The sequence below is a fragment of the Eleutherodactylus coqui genome, chromosome 11 (genome assembly GCF_035609145.1).
Source record: "Eleutherodactylus coqui strain aEleCoq1 chromosome 11, aEleCoq1.hap1, whole genome shotgun sequence".
In the NCBI taxonomy this organism is placed as follows: Eukaryota; Metazoa; Chordata; class Amphibia; order Anura; family Eleutherodactylidae; genus Eleutherodactylus; species Eleutherodactylus coqui.
In genome coordinates, this window is record NC_089847.1 from 93726576 (window position 1) to 93745058 (window position 18483).

The following is an 18483-nucleotide window of genomic DNA, read 5'->3' on the forward strand; positions in this document are numbered from 1 at the left end:
GAAAAAAAAACGTGCGAATTTCGCAGTGAAAAAAAACGCTAGTGGGTGGGAGCCCTTAGGGTGCCCACCCACTGGCGTTTTTTTTCACTGCGAAATTCGCAGGGTTTTTTTTTCTGCAGGGGGTCTATGGGACTTGTAATGTAAAAATCGCGATCGCGCAAAATCGTGATTTACCGCGATATTGCGATTTTGCGCGATCGCGATTTTAGCTTTGCATGTCCCATAGCCCAAAGACCCCTGCAGAAAAAAAAACCGCTGCGAATTTCGCAGTAAAAAAACGCTAGTGGGTGGGCACCCTTATTCAACATATTTCTGTGCCACACTTGCACCTTCATCTGGCTGTTTACTGTAAATATTCACATGAAGGTGTCTGGCCAGCACAGCAATGCCTTGCCTAACTTCAATAAAGTGTTGCTGATTTACTGATTGACTCCTCTTCAGCGCACTTGGATTACTTTTCTCTATTTTTTTCTTTCCTGGTAATCACTATTTCAAATTGGATCCGTAATTTGGCCATGATCGAAAGGAGTCCCAACACATCAAGCTAAAATTGACCAAGTCAAGACATCTACCATCAGGAAAAAGAAGAATCAGGTATTTTGGATTTCAGCACACCGTTCCTTTGTTCCTAAAATATCCCTGGCAAAGGTGTTCTTTTATTGTCATGGAAAGAAACACACACTCAGATAAACTGAACATATTTGTTTATTGGAGAGAAAGCCATTGGATGCATGAGTGTTCTAAGGACCGCTAATAAGGCTTATGCAAAAACTTTATAGCTAGAGCCAAAAATAGAAACATACCCCATTGTGTGATAACAGAAAAATCTTTCCCAATCTTTTCCGTTTTTTTGCAGTTCCAGCAAGGATGCATATTTATGCACTTCTATAGACACTGAGGGTGATCAATGAGTGGAACAGGTTGCCACGGGAGGTGGTGAGTTCTCCTTCAATGGAAGTCCTCAAACAGAGGTTGGACAGACATTTGTCTGGGATGATTTAGTGAATCCTGCACTGAGCAGGGGGTTGGACCCGATGACCCTGGAGGTCCTTACCAACTCTACCATTCTATGATTCTATGTGGATTCTGAGATCTGTTCCTAGATGCCATCTTTGGTATATCATTCTAGCTATTCCCATTAGATACTTAAATACCTTGGACCTTAAGTACCTTACTCCTACAATACATTGCTATCATGTGTTCTTTCTTTATGCATGTATAGTGTATGTTGTAGAGTTCACATTTTCAGTTCTTGCTGCTCTTATGAACATACAGCAATAGTTTCTTAGCACAAAACCTAAACCTGCCAAGCAAGCTAGCCCTTGTTCTCTGTTTTACCAAAAGCAGATTAACATGCTGAAACAAGATTAGTACATTCCTTTACCTACACTGTTTTCTTTACACCAATCAGCCATGGAAAAGTTTATTTAAGTGAAGATATGTCAATATTCAGTATTTGTATACTCACTGTAATTACATTTTTTTTACTGAGGCCTTCCCAACAGACGGTTTTGTACAGCGTTCAGTGCTGGCTTTTCAGCGCTGCGCTAAACGCTGTACAATGCTCCCATTAATTTCAATGGGGCTGTTCACACAAGCATTAACTCTTTCCAATCCAATTTGTATCCTGGTTTTCCTGAGGGGCTTACTTTTTTTCTGCCGTTATACAACGGTGCTATATGCTGGTTAAAGCCAGTACTGCATGAGGTGACACGTTGGATAGGCTCCGACAGCAGAGAGGCTGGCAATATACATTAAGAGAACCCCGACAGATGTCTTCCAACATCGGAGCTGTACAGCCTTAAATCATAATGTCTTCACAGGTCAGACAGTGGATTGGAAAGGGTTAAAACACAGCATCTGCAACACTGTGCTTTGACGATGATGCAGGTTCCATTCTTGGCTGTTTTCAGCCCTGAATGGGCAGTGGTTTCAGCACAACTTGGTATCACGTTTTTGGCAGCACTAAATGCAATTGCTAGCTGCACGACCTAAAAAAAAAAAAAAAAAAGGAATTCTCACCCAGCTGGCACAGTCGGGGTCTCCATTGCTGTTCTCCGGAGCTGCCAGGCACTTGTCAAGCCAACAAAGATTTGAAATCCCCGCCTTCAGCGAGAGATTGCTATGATTGGCTATCTCTTGCTGGAGGCAGGGTCTGCAAACTCCATCACTAACAGAAGATCCTCTGTCAGCGCTTACAAGTGTCGGGAGGTCCAGAGAGCAGTGGCAGTGACTCGGACAGCACCAGCTAGGGAATATGACTTTTTTTTCAGCATCCTTGGCTGCGTTTTTAGCTGTGCTGCCACAACAAGATACTGGTAGGCTCTCTTAGACAAGACCTATACAATATACTCAAGATAGTTAGATAGTTTAATGCATTTTTGTATTGTTTTCTGTTTGGCCGGCCACCCGTGTCTGCCACCCTCTTGCTGCTCCGGGCAGATGCAGGTGTCATTCTGCTCCTTCTGTATTAATCGGCTCATAGCTGGGTACTTTCCATCAGCACTGCAGGAGTTAATACTCCCAGTGCTCTTAGCCCAGCTGCAGGGTAATAGGCTATTGCTCTCCTATTTAGCTGAGCTGGGGATCCTTGCCTGAGGATTAGTCCAAAGCTAAACCGGTTAGTTAGCACAGTGGTTCCACACTCACTGTCCCTAACATTTTCACTGTGATTTTTCACGCTTCTCACGTAGTTCAAAAATGCTGCAGACAGATATTACTCTGGTGTCTTTAGCAATATGTTAAAGAGTTTACATATGTAGCGCAAATTTACTAATCTGATCAAACATTTAGACAACATAAACTTAGATTAGACAATCTGGAAATGCACCAATTTCCAATTTTTTTGTCTAACTTTACGATAGCTATTAGCTTAGTTCATGCCAATATTTTGCTCTAAAATATTGGTGCAACTTTAGCATATGTTATTACGCATTTAAGCTATGTCCATGAAGCCACACTTCACTTAAAAAGTGTTTAAAAACACATAGTAAATGTGGTGCATACTATGTATGCACGTTTTTAGGCACAAATTGAGCTCTACTCTGTAATCTCCAGTAGAGAGGAATACAGTGGCAGTGCCCATGCAAGACTGCCACTACATTCATACCAAGAAGACTCTGGATCCTTATCCTTCTGATTGGTGGTGGACTCAGTGGTTGAGGGTCGGATGATGCCCAGCACTTGTCCTACTAATGCTCGGTTTTGTACTGTTACACAGTAGCGGGTATCACTGGCATCTCTCAGAGTTCTGCTGGCATGGAGGTGGAGCGAGCTGGGGAGCGTTCTTTCCCCGCCCATCTCTGTTCACAGAAAGTAAGCAGTTGATCAGAAGTGACCGATTGTTGTTTACACTGAATGGCACATTATTCAGTTTCCTGCATGCAGAAATTGAACAATTCTTGTTCAGCTCCTGCGGGAGCACGGGAATTTGAAAGATTCTGAACGAAAATTGGCCTGTGTAGAAGGGCCATTCTATGCGATCTCACATTTTAGCCATATTTGCATAATACCTGTGCACAGCTGACCTCCCTCCATGTTGTGTGCTGTCTTTATGATATAGTGGCATTATAATTAGAGATGAGCGAACGTACTCGTCCGAGCTTGATATTCGTGCGAATATTAGGGTGTTCGGGATGCTCGTTACTCGTAACGAGTACCACGCGGTGTTCCGGTTACTTTCAGTTTCCTCTCTGAGACGTTAGCGCGCTTTTCTGGCCAATTGAAAGACAGGGAAGGCATTACAACTTCCCCCTGTGACGTTCAAGCCCTATACCACCCCCCTGCTGTGAGTGGCTGGGGCGATCAGATGTCACCCGAGTATAAAAGTCGGCCCCTCCCGCGGCTCGCCACACATGCCTTGTGAGTTAGCTGAGGGACAGTGCTGTTCTATTGGAGTTGCTGTAGGGAGAGTGTTTGTAGTGAGTGTAGGCTTCAAGAACCCCAACGGTCCTTCTTAGGGCCACATCTACGTGTGTGCAGGCTGCTGTTAGCAGTGGAGAAATTTTTTTTTTCTTCTCAAAATCGGCAGTGCAGAGCATTGCACCCGGCATTAGGGACAGAAGTGGTGCTTAGGCAGGGAGGGTGTTAGGAGTGAGTGTAGCCTTCAAGAACCTCAACGGTCCTTTCTATGGCCACATTTAACTGTGTGGAGTACTGTGCAGGCTGCTGTTAGCTGTGTTGCTTTTTTTTTTTTTTCTCAAAATCGGCGGTGCAGAGCATTGCACCCTGCATTGATACTACAGGCACAGAATTGTGTAGGCAGGGCCACAACACAGTTATTAGTCATTGAATAGGCACAGTGGGCCTTTCCGTTTAAACAAAAGGGAAAAAAGTATATTTGCCCTGCCTCTGTCAGTCCTAAGGGCTCTGTGTACGTGTGTGCGAGAATGTCAAAAAATCAGACGCAACCAGCTACGGTTGAGTGCAGCCTTGCGCCAATTTCTTTCCTGCCTGGGAAATACCTGCTCTGCCACAGTTAATAACTCTGCAACAGTAAAGTTTTGTGACACTTTTGCAGGGCCGCAACACAGTTATATTAGTCATTGAATATGCACAGTGTGCCTTTCCTTTTAAACGAAAGGGAAAAAAGTATATTTGCCCTGCCTCTGTCAGTCCTAAGGGCTCTGTGTACGTGTGTGCTGCGTGGAGAACGTCAAAAAATCAGACGCAACCAGCTACGGTTGAGTGCAGCCTTGCGCCAATTTCTTTTCTGCCTGGGAAATACCTGCTCTGCCACAGTTAATAACTCTGCAACAGTAAAGTTCTGTGACACTTTTGCAGGGCCACAACACAGTTATATTAGTCATTGAATAGGCACAGTGCGCCTTTCCTTTTAAACAAAAGGGAAAAAAGTATATTTGCCCTGCCTCTGTCAGTCCTAAGGGCTCTGGGTACGTGTGTGCTGCGTGGAGAACGTCAAAAAATCAGACGCAACCAGCTACGGTTGAGTGCAGCCTTGCGCCAATTTTTTTCCTGCCTGGGAAATACCTGCTCTGCCACAGTTAATAACTCTGCAACAGTAAAGTTCTGTGACACTTTTGCAGGGCCGCAACACAGTTATATTAGTCATTGAATAGGCACAGTGCGCCTTTCCTTTTAAACAAAAGGGAAAAAGTATATTTGCCCTGCCTCTGTCAGTCCTAAGGGCTCTGTGTACGTGTGTGCTGCGTGGAGAACGTCAAAAAATCAGACGCAACCAGCTACGGTTGAGTGCAGCCTTGCGCCAATTTCTTTCCTGCCTGGGAAATACCTGCTCTGCCACAGTTAATAACTCTGCAACAGTAAAGTTCTGTGACACTTTTGCAGGGCCGCAACACAGTTATATTAGTCATTGAATAGGCACAGTGCGCCTTTCCTTTTAAACAAAAGGGAAAAAAGTATATTTGCCCTGCCTCTGTCAGTCCTAAGGGCTCTGGGTACGTGTGTGCTGCGTGGAGAACGTCAAAAAATCAGACGCAACCAGCTACGGTTGAGTGCAGCCTTGCGCCAATTTTTTTCCTGCCTAGGAAATACCTGCTCTGCCACAGTTAATAACTCTGCAACAGTAAAGTTCTGTGACACTTTTGCAGGGCCGCAACACAGTTATTAAACTTATTCATTCACTAGAGGCAGTGGGCCTTTCCTTTTTAAAAAAAGTTAAAAAATTATATTTGGCCTGCAGGCTTGCGCCAATTTATTTCCTGCCTATGAAATCAAATCACTGGTAATACAGCATGCTGAGGGGTAGGGGTAGGCCTAGAGGACGTGGACGTGGCCGAGGACGCGGAGGGCCAAGTGAGGGTGTGGGCACAGGCCGAGCTCCTGATCCAGGTGTGTCGCAGCCGACTGCTGCGCGATTAGGAGAGAGGCACGTTTCTGGCGTCCCCACATTCATCGCCCAATTAATGGGTGCACGCGGGAGACCTTTATTAGAAAATGAGCAGTGTGAGCAGGTCCTGTCCTGGATGGCAGAAAGTGCTTCGAGCAAGCTATCATCCAGCCACAGTTCTGCGCCGTCCACTGCTGCAAATCCGAATCCTCTGTCTGCTGCTCCTCCTTCCTCCCAGCCTCCTCACTCCACTACAATGACACATGCTCAGGAGCGGGAAGACTCCCAGGAACTGTTCTCGGGCCCCTGCTCAGATTGGGCAGCAGTGGTTCCTCTCCCACCAGATGAGTTTATCGTCACTGATGCACAACCATTGGAAAGTTCCCGGGGTCCGGGGGATGAGGCTGGGGACTTCCGGCAACTGTCTCAAGACCTTTCAGTGGGTGAGGAGGACGATGACGATGAGACACAGTTGTCTTGCAGTGAGGTAGTAGTAAGGGCAGTAAGTCCGAGGGAGGAGCGCACAGAGGATTCGGAGGAAGAGCAGCAGGACGATGAGGTGACTGACCCCACCTGGTGTGCAACGCCTACACAGGACAGGTCTTCAGAGGGGGAGGCACGGGCAGCAGCAGGGCAGGTTGCAAGAGGCAGTGCGGTGTCCAGGGGTAGAGGCAGGGCCAGACCAAATAATCCACCAACTGTTTCCCAAAGCACACCCTCGCGCCATGCCACCCTGCAGAGGCCGAGGTGCTCTAAGGTCTGGCAGTTTTTCACCGAGACGCCTGACGACCGACGAACAGTGGTGTGCAACCTTTGTCGCGCCAAGATCAGCCGGGGAGCCACCACCAACAGCCTCACCACCACCAGCATGCGCAGACATATGATGGCCAAGCACCCCACAAGGTGGGGCGAAGGCCGTTCACCGCCTCCGGTTTGCACCGCTGCCTCTCCCCCTGTGCCCCAACCTGCCACTGAGATCCAACCCCCCTCTGAGGACACAGGCACTACCGTCTCATGGCCTGCACCCACACCCTCACCTCCGCTGTCCTTGGCCCCATCCACCAATGTCTCGCACCGCACAGTCCAGCCGTCGCTAGCGCAAGTGTTTGAGCGCAAGCGCAAGTACGCCGCCACGCACCCGCACGCTCAATCGTTAACCGTCCACATAGCCAAATTTATCAGCCTTGAGATGCTGCCGTATAGGGTTGTGGAAACGGAGGCTTTCAAAGCTATGATGGCGGCGGCGGCCCCGCGCTACTCAGTTCCCAGTCGCCACTACTTTTCCCGATGTGCCGTCCCAGCCCTGCACGACCACGTCTCCCGCAACATTGTACGCGCCCTCACCAACGCGGTTACTGCCAAGGTCCACTTAACAACGGACACGTGAACAAGCACAAGCGGGCAGGGCCACTATATCTCCCTGACGGCACATTGGGTGAATTTAGTGGAGGCTGGGACAGAGTCAGAGCCTGGGAACGCTCACGTCCTACCCACCCCCAGAATTGCGGGCCCCAGCTCGGTGGTGGTATGTTCGGCGGTGTATGCTTCTTCCACTAAAGCACCCTCCTCCTCCTCCTCCTCCTCCTCAACCTCTGTCTCGCAATCTAGATGTGTCAGCAGCAGCAGGACGTCGCCAGCAGTCGGTGTCGCGCGGCGTGGCAGCACAGCGGTGGGCAAGCGTCAGCAGGCCGTGCTGAAACTACTCAGCTTAGGAGATAGGAGGCACACGGCCCACGAACTGCTGCAGGGTCTGACAGAGCAGACCGACCGTTGGCTTGCGCCGCTGAGCCTCCAACTGGGCATGGTCGTGTGTGACAACGGCCGTAACCTGGTGGCGGCTCTGCAGCTTGGCAGCCTCACGCACGTGCCATGCCTGGCCCACGTCTTTAATTTGGTGGTTCAGCGCTTTCTGAAAAGCTACCCACGCTTGTCAGACCTGCTCGTAAAGGTGCGCCGGCTCTGCGCACATTTCCGCAAGTCCCACACGGACGCTGCCACCCTGCGCACCCTGCAACATCGCTTTAATCTGCCAGTGCACCGACTGCTGTGCGACGTGCCCACACGGTGGAACTCTACGCTCCACATGTTGGCTAGGCTCTATGAGCAGCGTAGAGCTATAGTGGAATACCAACTCCAACATGGGCGGCGCAGTGGGAGTCAGCCTCCTCAATTCTTTTCAGAAGAGTGGGCCTGGTTGGCAGACATCTGCCAGGTCCTTCGAAACTTTGAGCAGTCTACCCAGGTGGTGAGCGGCGATGTTGCAATCATTAGCGTCACCATTCCTCTGCTATGCATCTTGAGAAGTTCCCTGCAAACCACCATAAAGGCAGCCGCTTTGCGCTCGGAAACAGAGCCGGGGGAAGACAGTATGTCGCTGGATAGTCAGAGCACCCTCCTGTCTATATCTCAGCGCGTTCAGGAGGAGGAGGAGGAGCGTGACGCCTCTGCCCCCTACAACTACTGGGTATCGAAGCTGGACACGTGGCCTGAACTAGCGCTGTATGCCCTGGAGGTGCTTGCTTGTCCTGCGGCTAGTGTCTTGTCGGAAAGGGTGTTTAGTGCGGCTGGGGGAATCATCACAGATAAGCGTACCCGCCTGTAAACCGACAGTGCAGACAGGCTAACACTCATCAAGATGAGCAAAGCCTGGATTTCTCCAGACTTCTCTTCTCCACCAGCGGACAGCAGCGATACGTAAGCAATACGTAGGCTGCACCTGCGGATGGAAGCTACGTTCTCTCTCACCATCCAAAACGGGGACATTTCTGCTTCATCAATCTGTGTCTAATATTCCTCCTCCTCCTCCTGCTCCTCCTCCTGAAACCTCACGTAATCACGCTGAACGGGCAATTTTTCTTAGGGCCACAAGGCTCACTCATCTAATTTTTCGAAACAATTTTTATATGTTTCAATGCTCTTAAAAGCGTTGAAACTTTAACTTGAACCAATTTTTAGTTAAACTGGGCTGCCTCCAGGCCTAGTTACCACTTAAGCCACATTAACCAAAGCGATTAATGGGTTTCACCTGCCCTCTTGGTTGGCCATGGCCAATTTTTTGGATGTACATTAGTACTGTTGATACAGCAATTTTTGTGGGCCCTCGCCTACAGTGTAATCAAATTAATTTTTAGCCCACCTGCATTACAGCTGACGTTACCTCAGCTGTGTTGGGCAATGCAATGGGATATTTTTATGTACCGCCGGTGGGTTCCAGGGAGCCACCCATGCTGTGGGTCCACAGGGAATTGTAAATGCATCTGTTTCCACTTGTAAAGAACCCCAGTCTGACTGGGGCATGCAGTGTGGGCCGAAGCCCACCTGCATTAAGCACGACATTACTACCTCAGCTGTGTTGGGCAATGCAATGGGATATTTTTGTGTATCGCCGGTGGCTTCCTGGCACCCACCCATGCTGTCGGTCCACAGGGACTTCACAATAGGGAGTTGTACCTGCCTGTGTCTATGAATTAAAAAGCCCAGTCTGACTGGGGCATGCAGAGACACCTTGACAGAATGAATAGAGTGTGGCACATAGGTTCCCCATTGCTAGGCCCACGTGTGCAGCTCCTGATGGCGGTGGCACAGGATTCTATTTCTCATTGCTTCTGTACAGCATTGTGGGCTATCGCCCCGCCCCTTTTAAAGAGGGTCGCTGCCTAGCCATGCCAACCTCTGCCGTGTGTGCCTGCGGTTCCTCCTCATGGCAGACGCACTTCTAAATAGACATGAGGGTGGTGTGGCATGAGGGCAGCTGAAGGCTGCGCAGGGACAGTTTGGTGTGCGCTGTGGGGGGGAGGGGGGGCGGTTGGGCAGCATGTAAGCCAGGAGAAGTGGCAGTGGAGTGTCATGCAGGCAGTGATTGTGCTTTGTTGGAGGTAGTGGGGTGCTTAGCTAAGGTATGCCATGCTAATGAGGGCTTTTCAGAAGTAAAAGTTTTTGGGAGGGGGGGGCCCCACTCTTGCCGCTATTGTGGCTTAATAGTGGGACCTGTGAACTTAAGATGCAGCCCAACATGTAGCCCCTCGCCTGCCCTATCCGTTGCTGTGTCGTTCCCATCACTTTCTTGAATTGCCCAGATTTTCACACATGAAAACCTTAGCGAGCATCGGCGAAATACAAAAATGCTCGGGTCGCCCATTAACTTCAATGGGGTTTGTTACTCGAAATGAACCCTCGAGCATCGCGAAAAGTTTGTTCCGAGTAACGAGCACCCGAGCATTTTAGTGCTCGCTCATCTCTAATTATAATTTAATGGGCACTGAATGCCACATTGATAAAATACAAATAGAACAAGCATTTCATAGCGAATTATAGTAAAGTTATGGCTTCATATCCATAATCGCATAATATGTATCGACAGCTATGTAAGCAATAGAAAAAAATCTTTTGCAAATTATTCTGTTGAAAGCTAAACAATCCTTGGAACGGACACATTTAGTTCATAAACATTTTGTAAAAAAGTATAATCCTTGAAGGGAGAAGCATTCAGTACAGAAACAATAGAAAGAATTTCAAAATATCCAGAAGGACATCTGCCTACAAGAAGAATTCCCTATTCTTACAAATTGTATTTCTCTACTGCTGACCTATGCTTTGTAAAGCAATACAAAATAGCTGCAGGAATAATTTGCTTTTAACCCTTTCCAATGCAATGTCCCTGCATTGCACTCGCGCTCCCCAGCTCTTATTTATTCTGAATGGGAAAACACGTTGCGAATTCCTTGGAATTACTCAACAAAAACACATAAAAATGAACCGTCATGATGATTTTATTAGCAACTATTTTTTTAAATGAAACGTTCGTTATGTGTTTCATATCGAGAAGATTATTTGTAATACCGTAATCCTGGAAATATATTTATATAATATAACATACATTTATATAATAAGGCTTTATTCGTTTCTCATTTCTGTGATGATAGATATCTCTGTAGTACAGTGCCATACAAAGGCATCCTATAACAGCATACAAGGCGTTTGTCTCTAACAGCATGCGATGACGGCTCTCCGATGTCGGAAGGCGGTCCTGCATACTGTTGGAAAAATGTAGGATCTTGAGTTAAAACATTATTCTTAAATTACTCACTGGTTCTTATGGATGTGGAAATACCAATTATATATATTTTTCCATTTTCAGTTTTCTTTGCTGTTATGGAAGCAAGAAAATGGAATCCCCTGGCCGAATTGTTCCTATTATAGCGGAACCAAATGGACCTCATTTCATATAATGTGGTCTGCTTGGCTCCTGCCACTCTGTCATGGCTTTTACTGGATGCAAGACTTTTTTGTCCGGCATTTCATGTTGGATCACCATCGGAGGCTGTAGGAGAATTAGCCTTGACCTGGGTCAGCCATGTTTTTCCCAGACAGTCATCTTACTAGTGTATTGTAATTAACACAGACTACTTTTACATGGGCCAAAATCAATTGATAGCAACTGTCGGCCCATGACAGGGCCCTGAGTGAGCAGCAATAGACGTTGAGATGGCTGTAGGCTTGAGCGGCCGACAGTTGTCCCATCTAAAACCACCCTGAGGGCTCAGTCAGACAAGCAATTTTTTTTTTTAGTGTATGAATAGCCGCCCTTAAAAAGAGGCTCTATTAGAACCAATGCTCACCAATGAAAGCGTTCACATGTACGTTTTTTAGAACGTTAAAAAAAATCACACCGTCAAAAGATAGGACATGTGAGTGCAAATACACCCATTTACGCAAATTTTTCTACATGCGATGTGCGATTTATTATTTTTTTTGCGCGGCTATTCACAGCTAAAGAATCGCTTATCTGACTGAGGCCTGAGGGCTTAAACAGACAAACATGTTTTAGTCCCGTTATACGTCCGTGAAAATCACGGCCATATAACAGGACACAACAAAGCCACTGATTTCACTGGTTTCGTTTTCACTAGCTCTTTTCTCTGGCGTGAAAACTTGTCCTATCTTTCCCGTATGTAGCGAATACCGCCCTAACTTACATGATATTGTAAATGACCTAGCTAGGGCCTGCTGCGGAGATATATTCATGCATATAACTCCTACTCAGATTTGATTTTCTTGTGCTTATCTTAGGCAGAGGAGAACCAGATGTCTTTTTTTTCAATAGCAGGACGTTGCCTGTGCATGAAATACACATATCCTCATCACATATGACTATGCTAAACCTGTCCCGTCTTCAGCTGTGGTATAGTCTATCGTTGACCCTATAGTTACACAAATACATATTTAACCTACTATGATAGATTTATAGTTACCCACCAGGCCAACAAAGAAAGAAACTTGACAAGGATTAAAGGGGTTCATTGTTCTAGTCTAAGACATCCAAAAATACCTGGTGTCTCAAACAAAGGCTGGGGTCCACATAGAGGGGATAGCATGAGATATGCGTAATTTCTATATGTTGTAACCACTTACGTAGAGACAAATGTACTGTGTAAATGTTACGGTATCCTACCCGATGATACGCCAGCTTGGGTTGCCCTAGAACTTACCCGCAACCCCTGTCCCTGCCTACTTGCCTCCACTCCTGGCTAACCCCAGGCGGGCAACTGGGCGGCGGTCCGTACACTCGCTAGGGACCGAGGAGGGACGCTGGCGTACCAAGATGGAACAGGGTAGAATACCGACAGGAAGGGCAGATGAATAAACCAACAGAAAATATAGCAGACCGAGGCAGATGGATAACCTGGCAGATAAAGCAAAAGCTGAACACAGGAGACTATCAGAGGCAGGAAGCTAGCACACTGAACAGAAACCAATAACTGGCAGTGAATGGACCTCACTGCCAGCCTTATAAACAGAAGCCTCCGCCCAGGGACGGAGAGGGGGAGGCGACACCTCCCAGCAGAATCCCATAACAGGGACTCGTGCATAGAGCTGCACTCACAGACGCCCGTGCGCATGCCGCCCGGACCCACGAGCACGCGCACCGCGCTGAACAGCCACCCGCTGCCCCGGCAGCCACCGCATGAGGGATTCTATTGGTAACAATAAGACGTTACTTCTGCCTTGTAAGAGCCTCAAGAAGTTGTGTACAGTTTTTGCTCTGCCTCATCTTGGTATAAATGTTTCTTACTTAAGACTTGTTCTCTAGACTGGTAATTTCCAGTGCAGATTGTGAACCCAGCCTTAGAAGGAACCTTCATAACTTATCATGTAAAAATCATGACAAATATCCCTTTAATATGTATATAAAAGAGCAGTTTCCACCCATGTTGTTATTGCACATTTGACATCTGTGTGATATGCCAATAGAGCCTTATCTCTCAAATAAATTCTAATTCAGTTCACCTCTCCTACTGTACTCAACTACCATATGTTTCTAGATGGAAAATGGACCTAGGATCTACCCTCTTCGACAAAAATTGGTCCCAAATATGGGAGTTAACTAATAAGAGCGCCTGTAATATATTAATGCTAGAGACCTCTTTTAAATTTCTATTTCGTTGGTACTTAGGCCCTACTCAACTAGCCCATGCGGTTCCCGGATACCCCCAAAATTGCTTATGCGGTTGTCAATCCCCTGGCGATATGCTTAATTCCAGGTGGTCCTGCCCTTGCATGCAGAGGTTTTTGATTAGAGTCTACTCACTCAACTATTTAATAACAGGGTGTAATCTACAGAAAAAACAGTGGGAAGACCTTTTGAATAAGTAAATTGCTAATATTTTTCAGGCTCTTAGCAATTGCTCCCCTTTTAGTTTCTTCCTACCAAACAGATCATTGCCCAATCGTGACAGTTATATTGGTACTTGATTAATGAAAAACTGACACCTATTATCATAGACCACAATGAGAAATTTCAGAAATTCTGGACTCCATGGGTAGACTATGCCCTGCCTTCTAAAAATAATAGTATTGACCTTATATTATTTGCTCCAGGCCCTGTATAGCTCTGCGAAAGAAGGTCCCCTCCCACCCTTTCCTCCCTTTTCTCCTTTTCTGGTTTGGCCCAGGCCAGGCTGCTGTTTTATTTGTGACCCTCCCCAGTACAAGGACTTGTCGGCTTCTGTTATATAGGTAGCATGACCCTATTATTTCGGATTCATTTTATGCTATTGTCAAAGGGTCACTTGTTGGTTTTATTGTTTCTTCATATATTGACTTTGATGTTGAAAGCCTTTAGACTGTATTCTACTTTCTGCTTTTTCACTTTACTTCAAATTGTGAAATCTATATAAATACAAATGTTTAAAAAAAACCCACAGCCAATGACAAATCATGATGGCGCCATTTTTTTCTTTATTCAGGATGCACTATTCTTTACATTTTGGAAAATGGATTCTGATCGAACTGATTTACTTTAGCAGACTGGTTTTGGAGGGAGGGGTCACTCTCTGTACTCGTCAGACAGGAAGCTGGCATACTACTTGACTTTATACCAGCATGCTCTTGGATATGTAAACAAGATCTCAAATGTCCTAACAAGGATAAACTCCAAAGTATTGTCTGCAGTATTCACAGAGTTGTTTCACTCTGCTTCTCTTGGAACAAATGTTGTTTACTTAAGACTTGTTCTCTGGATCAGTGATTTCCAGTGCAGATTGTGAACACAGCCTTGGAAGGAACCTTCATAACTTAGCATGTAAAAATCATGACAAATATCCCTTTTGTTCTCCGCAAAAGATTAACCGTCTTTCTAAAATGGCGCTCCGGCTCAAATTCACCCTCTTTAACCACTATCTTGGCCCTCCTACCTCTTCCCTCTCCATCAATAATAATCCTAACACTTCTAACCCTTTCACTCCCTGACCACCCTGATCATGAGGGGCCTACACTAAAGGGGTCCTCGTACTCCCCCTTTCCTGTTCCTGTCCCCTACTGGAAACTTATTGCAACTGCGGCATATTAAATGGACGTACTGACATGTTCTGAACAGCTTACAGGAAGGGTTCATCAATTCATGCTGCTTGCACCAAATTCTGCCCCTCCCATGGTGCAACCGAAATCTGGATTCATCTGACCAAGTGATGTTTTTCCACTCTCCATGATCTGATTTTTGTAGCCCCTGGAGTCTCACCTTTCTGGGGTTTTTTTAGACAGCAATGACACTGACTGCTCATTTGCTGTTATAGACCATCTGTGCAAAGGAATGACAAGTTGTGCATTCAGACATGTCAGTTACAGCACCAGCTTTGTATTTTGCTACAATTTGCTAGACTGTACAATTCCTGTTAATCAGAACAATTCTTGACTCTCACCCCTTTGGTCCAGTTGTTCAAATCCACAAGATCCCCCTTCACTGGATGTTTTTCCTCAATCCCACCATAGTTGTTGTACTCTCTACACCAGCGTATGAGAAAACCCACAAGGTTGGCAGCGTATGAAATCCTGGCCCCGGCTAGTCTAGCACCGATGACCAGGCCTCATTCAAAGTCTCCCAGATTGCTCAATTTCCCCATTCTAGTGTGGATTCACAATGGAACTGATCCACAGAAAACTTGCTTTCTTATGCTGCTCTCCAGGGTCAGCTATTTAATTTTCATACAGGGAAGCTCCAACCATGAAAGGGCAGGTTTTGCTAACTAAAGCTACCTACACATGGCAAAGCGTGATATCGGGCCGATATTACACTCAAGACCATAAGATATACCTGCGGATGCAAGGCACTTTTCTGTGAAAACGCCTTCCATCACTTCAGTGAGATTGTGATCCTCCTGCGTGGCTTTCAGTCGTGTCGGAGGATCAGTCGTTTTCAATGGGAAACCTTACATCGCACTTTCGTGCACGTCACGTAGCATGCGATGCGTTTCCTGTCCCATTGATAAAAATAGGCAAGGTCTTCTGATGAGATGCCCAAAGGTTTTTCTCCTACACCGTTATGCGATGCAGAAGAAAAATCACTGTTGTATTTGCCCCTATTTAAAAGAATGGGGTTCATATTTATACAAGATTTGTGCGTCCCGCAAAGCACAAATATCCCGCGATACTCTAAGGCCTTAGTCAGACGGGCATTTTTTCGCGCGATTTGCGGATCGCATGACGGATGCGCATCCGCAAATCGCGTGACCGGTGCCCGAAAATCGCCCGAAAATCTGCTCCTAGCCGCGTTTCATTAGAAACGAGCCGGAGCTGTCCAGCGCATTGCATTCAATGGAGCCGGCAATACAGCCCGCTCCATTGAAAGCAATGCGCTGCGGGCGAGTGTGGGATGAATTGTCGGGAAGGGCTTAAATATATAAGCCCTTCCCTGCAATTTATACAGAAAAGTGTTAAAATAAGAAATATATACATACTCACCTGCTCCCAGCAGTCGGAGTTCAGAGCGGCCGGCCTGCAGTGGGTGTGAAGGGGGTGTGAGTCAGACCTGCCCCCTGATTGGCTCAGCGCTGAGCCAATCAGGGGGCAGGTCTGACTCACACCCACTGCAGGCCGGCCGCACGGAACTCCGGCTGCCGGGAGCAGGTGAGTATATATATATTTTTTATTTTAACACATTTCTGGATGAATTGCAGGGAAGGGCTTATATATTTAAGCCCTTCCTGACAATTCATCCCGCGCACGCCGGCAGCCCATTGCTTTCAATGGAGTCGGCTGTATTGCCGGCTCCATTGAATTCAATGGGCAAACATCGTAAGGATTTGTCTTCTATATGTTCTCAATGGGGTCGGCGCTGCTGCCGCCGGCCCCATTGAGCGCATATAGAGAAGAGAACAGGAATCGCAGATCGCAGATAGGTGCGATCTGTGATTTCTGTTCTATAATTTATCGGACGAGCGCATAAAAAGCGCTCATGTGTCCGATACCATTGCAAAGCAATGGTTTTATAAAATCACCGGATGCATGCGCATGCGCAAATCGCAGCAAAAAACGCCCGTCTGACTAAGGCCTAAGCGTGTGAAAGTGGCCTTAGGGTCTTTTTACACAGAGTGAGAAATCGACCGAACGATGACTGAGTTATTTGCTTTAAAATGCAGTCAGCTTACATATGCAGACTATTTTTTTAATTTTAACGTCAATTGCTCGTTTATTCGATCATTGATCGTTTAGGGGACTGTACCAGTAAATGGGAATGATTGAACTAACTTTTTTTTACACGTAACGACTTGCAAACAACTGAATGATGATTTTTATGCCTGCATAAAATGAAGGACAAACAATTTATTTAGATACGCCTTTTTACAGCGCTGCATCAGAAGCTTGGTACGGGTTTTCTGTGTCAGAGGGTGCAGGAGCTCAGCGGTTCCATGATGGCCCAGCACATGTTTTAATTTAGAGGACTGAAGAAACATCTAATCCCTGCTGTTTAACGCTTTACATGTTGCTGTCAATGCAACCACAACATGTAAAGGGCTTACAGAGGGAGGGGGCTTTATTTGTTACACATCGGACCCCATGATGTGATTGTGAGATCCTTATAGGTTGCTTTGGCCCCTGAGGCTTAAAGATGGCCTTTGGGTCTGCCAGGTATGGTGACCTATGAGATTCAGCCTCTGACTGAGCTTCATAGGCTTTAAAATACACTGCTATACTGAAGTATAGCAGTGTATTAGAAGAAAAATGAAAATCATTGAAATCAAGTCTGCTAGTGAGAACAAAAGTGAAAAGTGAAAAAATTAGTAAAAGAATAAAAACCCCACCTGATGCAGACTAATGGCTAAGTGAAGCTAGGGACGTTTTGTCAGGCAGGATTTTTTTGCAAACTGGTACACACCTTTATCCAAAGTAGCATTCAAGGAACTGACTAAAATTTACTAGGAACAAATAGTGTCCTGGTGCGAGGTGCAAAGCCTTGAGAGCTACTTGAGGCAGGGAATAGTTACAAGGGACCTGCGGATTACCCTAACTCCAGCAGACCACTTTAATGACTAACTGGGAATGTGAAGCCACAAATTGCTGTCTACGCTTTATACAGTTACTGTGAGAGGAAGAGAAACAAAATTTGAAGGTCTTCAATCTTAGATTAGAGGAACAAATTGACATTACCCAAAAATCCACACAAGAACCTGAATTTAAGCAATAAAGTCAATTGCAAAGCACACATAGGCAGCTTCAGTTCCATATAAAAAAAAACAGAAACATAGGCAAGTTGTGAGAGATTTGCAAAGCTTTTAAGGACAATAAGGCATATCATTTTATAAACAAAACTGCTTTTAGGGAAGACAAAGAGGAAAAATTGCCTAATACCGAAACATTACTCTGAGGGCTTAAGCACATGGTTGTGTTATTGTCACATTTTGTGGTCGTGAAAAGCATGGCTACAAAATGTGACGAAACAAAACCATTGATCAAATCCTAAACCAAAAGGAGAGCCGCGAGTTAGATATTCCTATAGACATTTTACCAGATTTTAGAATGCTCTATAATTTGCTTGAAAGTAGAGGAAAACCTTTGGGTGAAGGTCCATTTACCTCTCTGAGAAATAGAAATCAGAATGCACCGTGTGGATGTATTGTGCTTTGATAGCTTTTTCTTTCAAAATATATTTATTGACGTTTTTCAATATAAACATACAGTAGAAAATTGCGATGACAAGCTATGTTGTTAAAATCATATCAGTTCTAAAACTTAAGAGGAAAAAGGGAAACACAGATTTACCCCTCCCCCCAGAAAATGAGTCTCCCAACAGACCTACAAGAGAGTCTTCTCAAAACTCAAAAGAGCAGGAGAGAAGGAGAAAAACAACCTTGGGAGAAACCTGACTGAATTAGAGTCAAGGAAACCATAAACAGTGACAT

General features: G+C 45.9%; 1 long non-coding RNA gene across 1 annotated transcript in view; it reads left to right on the forward strand.

Annotated features, from left to right (window-relative positions):
- The first annotated feature begins 470 nt into the window (after positions 1–470).
- Positions 471–18483, forward strand: part of LOC136582816 (uncharacterized) — a 95673-nt gene continuing 77660 nt past the window's right edge. The window contains exon 1 of the long non-coding RNA XR_010787228.1: positions 471–594. This is a non-coding gene — a long non-coding RNA (uncharacterized lncRNA). The remainder of the gene's footprint in view (positions 595–18483) is intronic.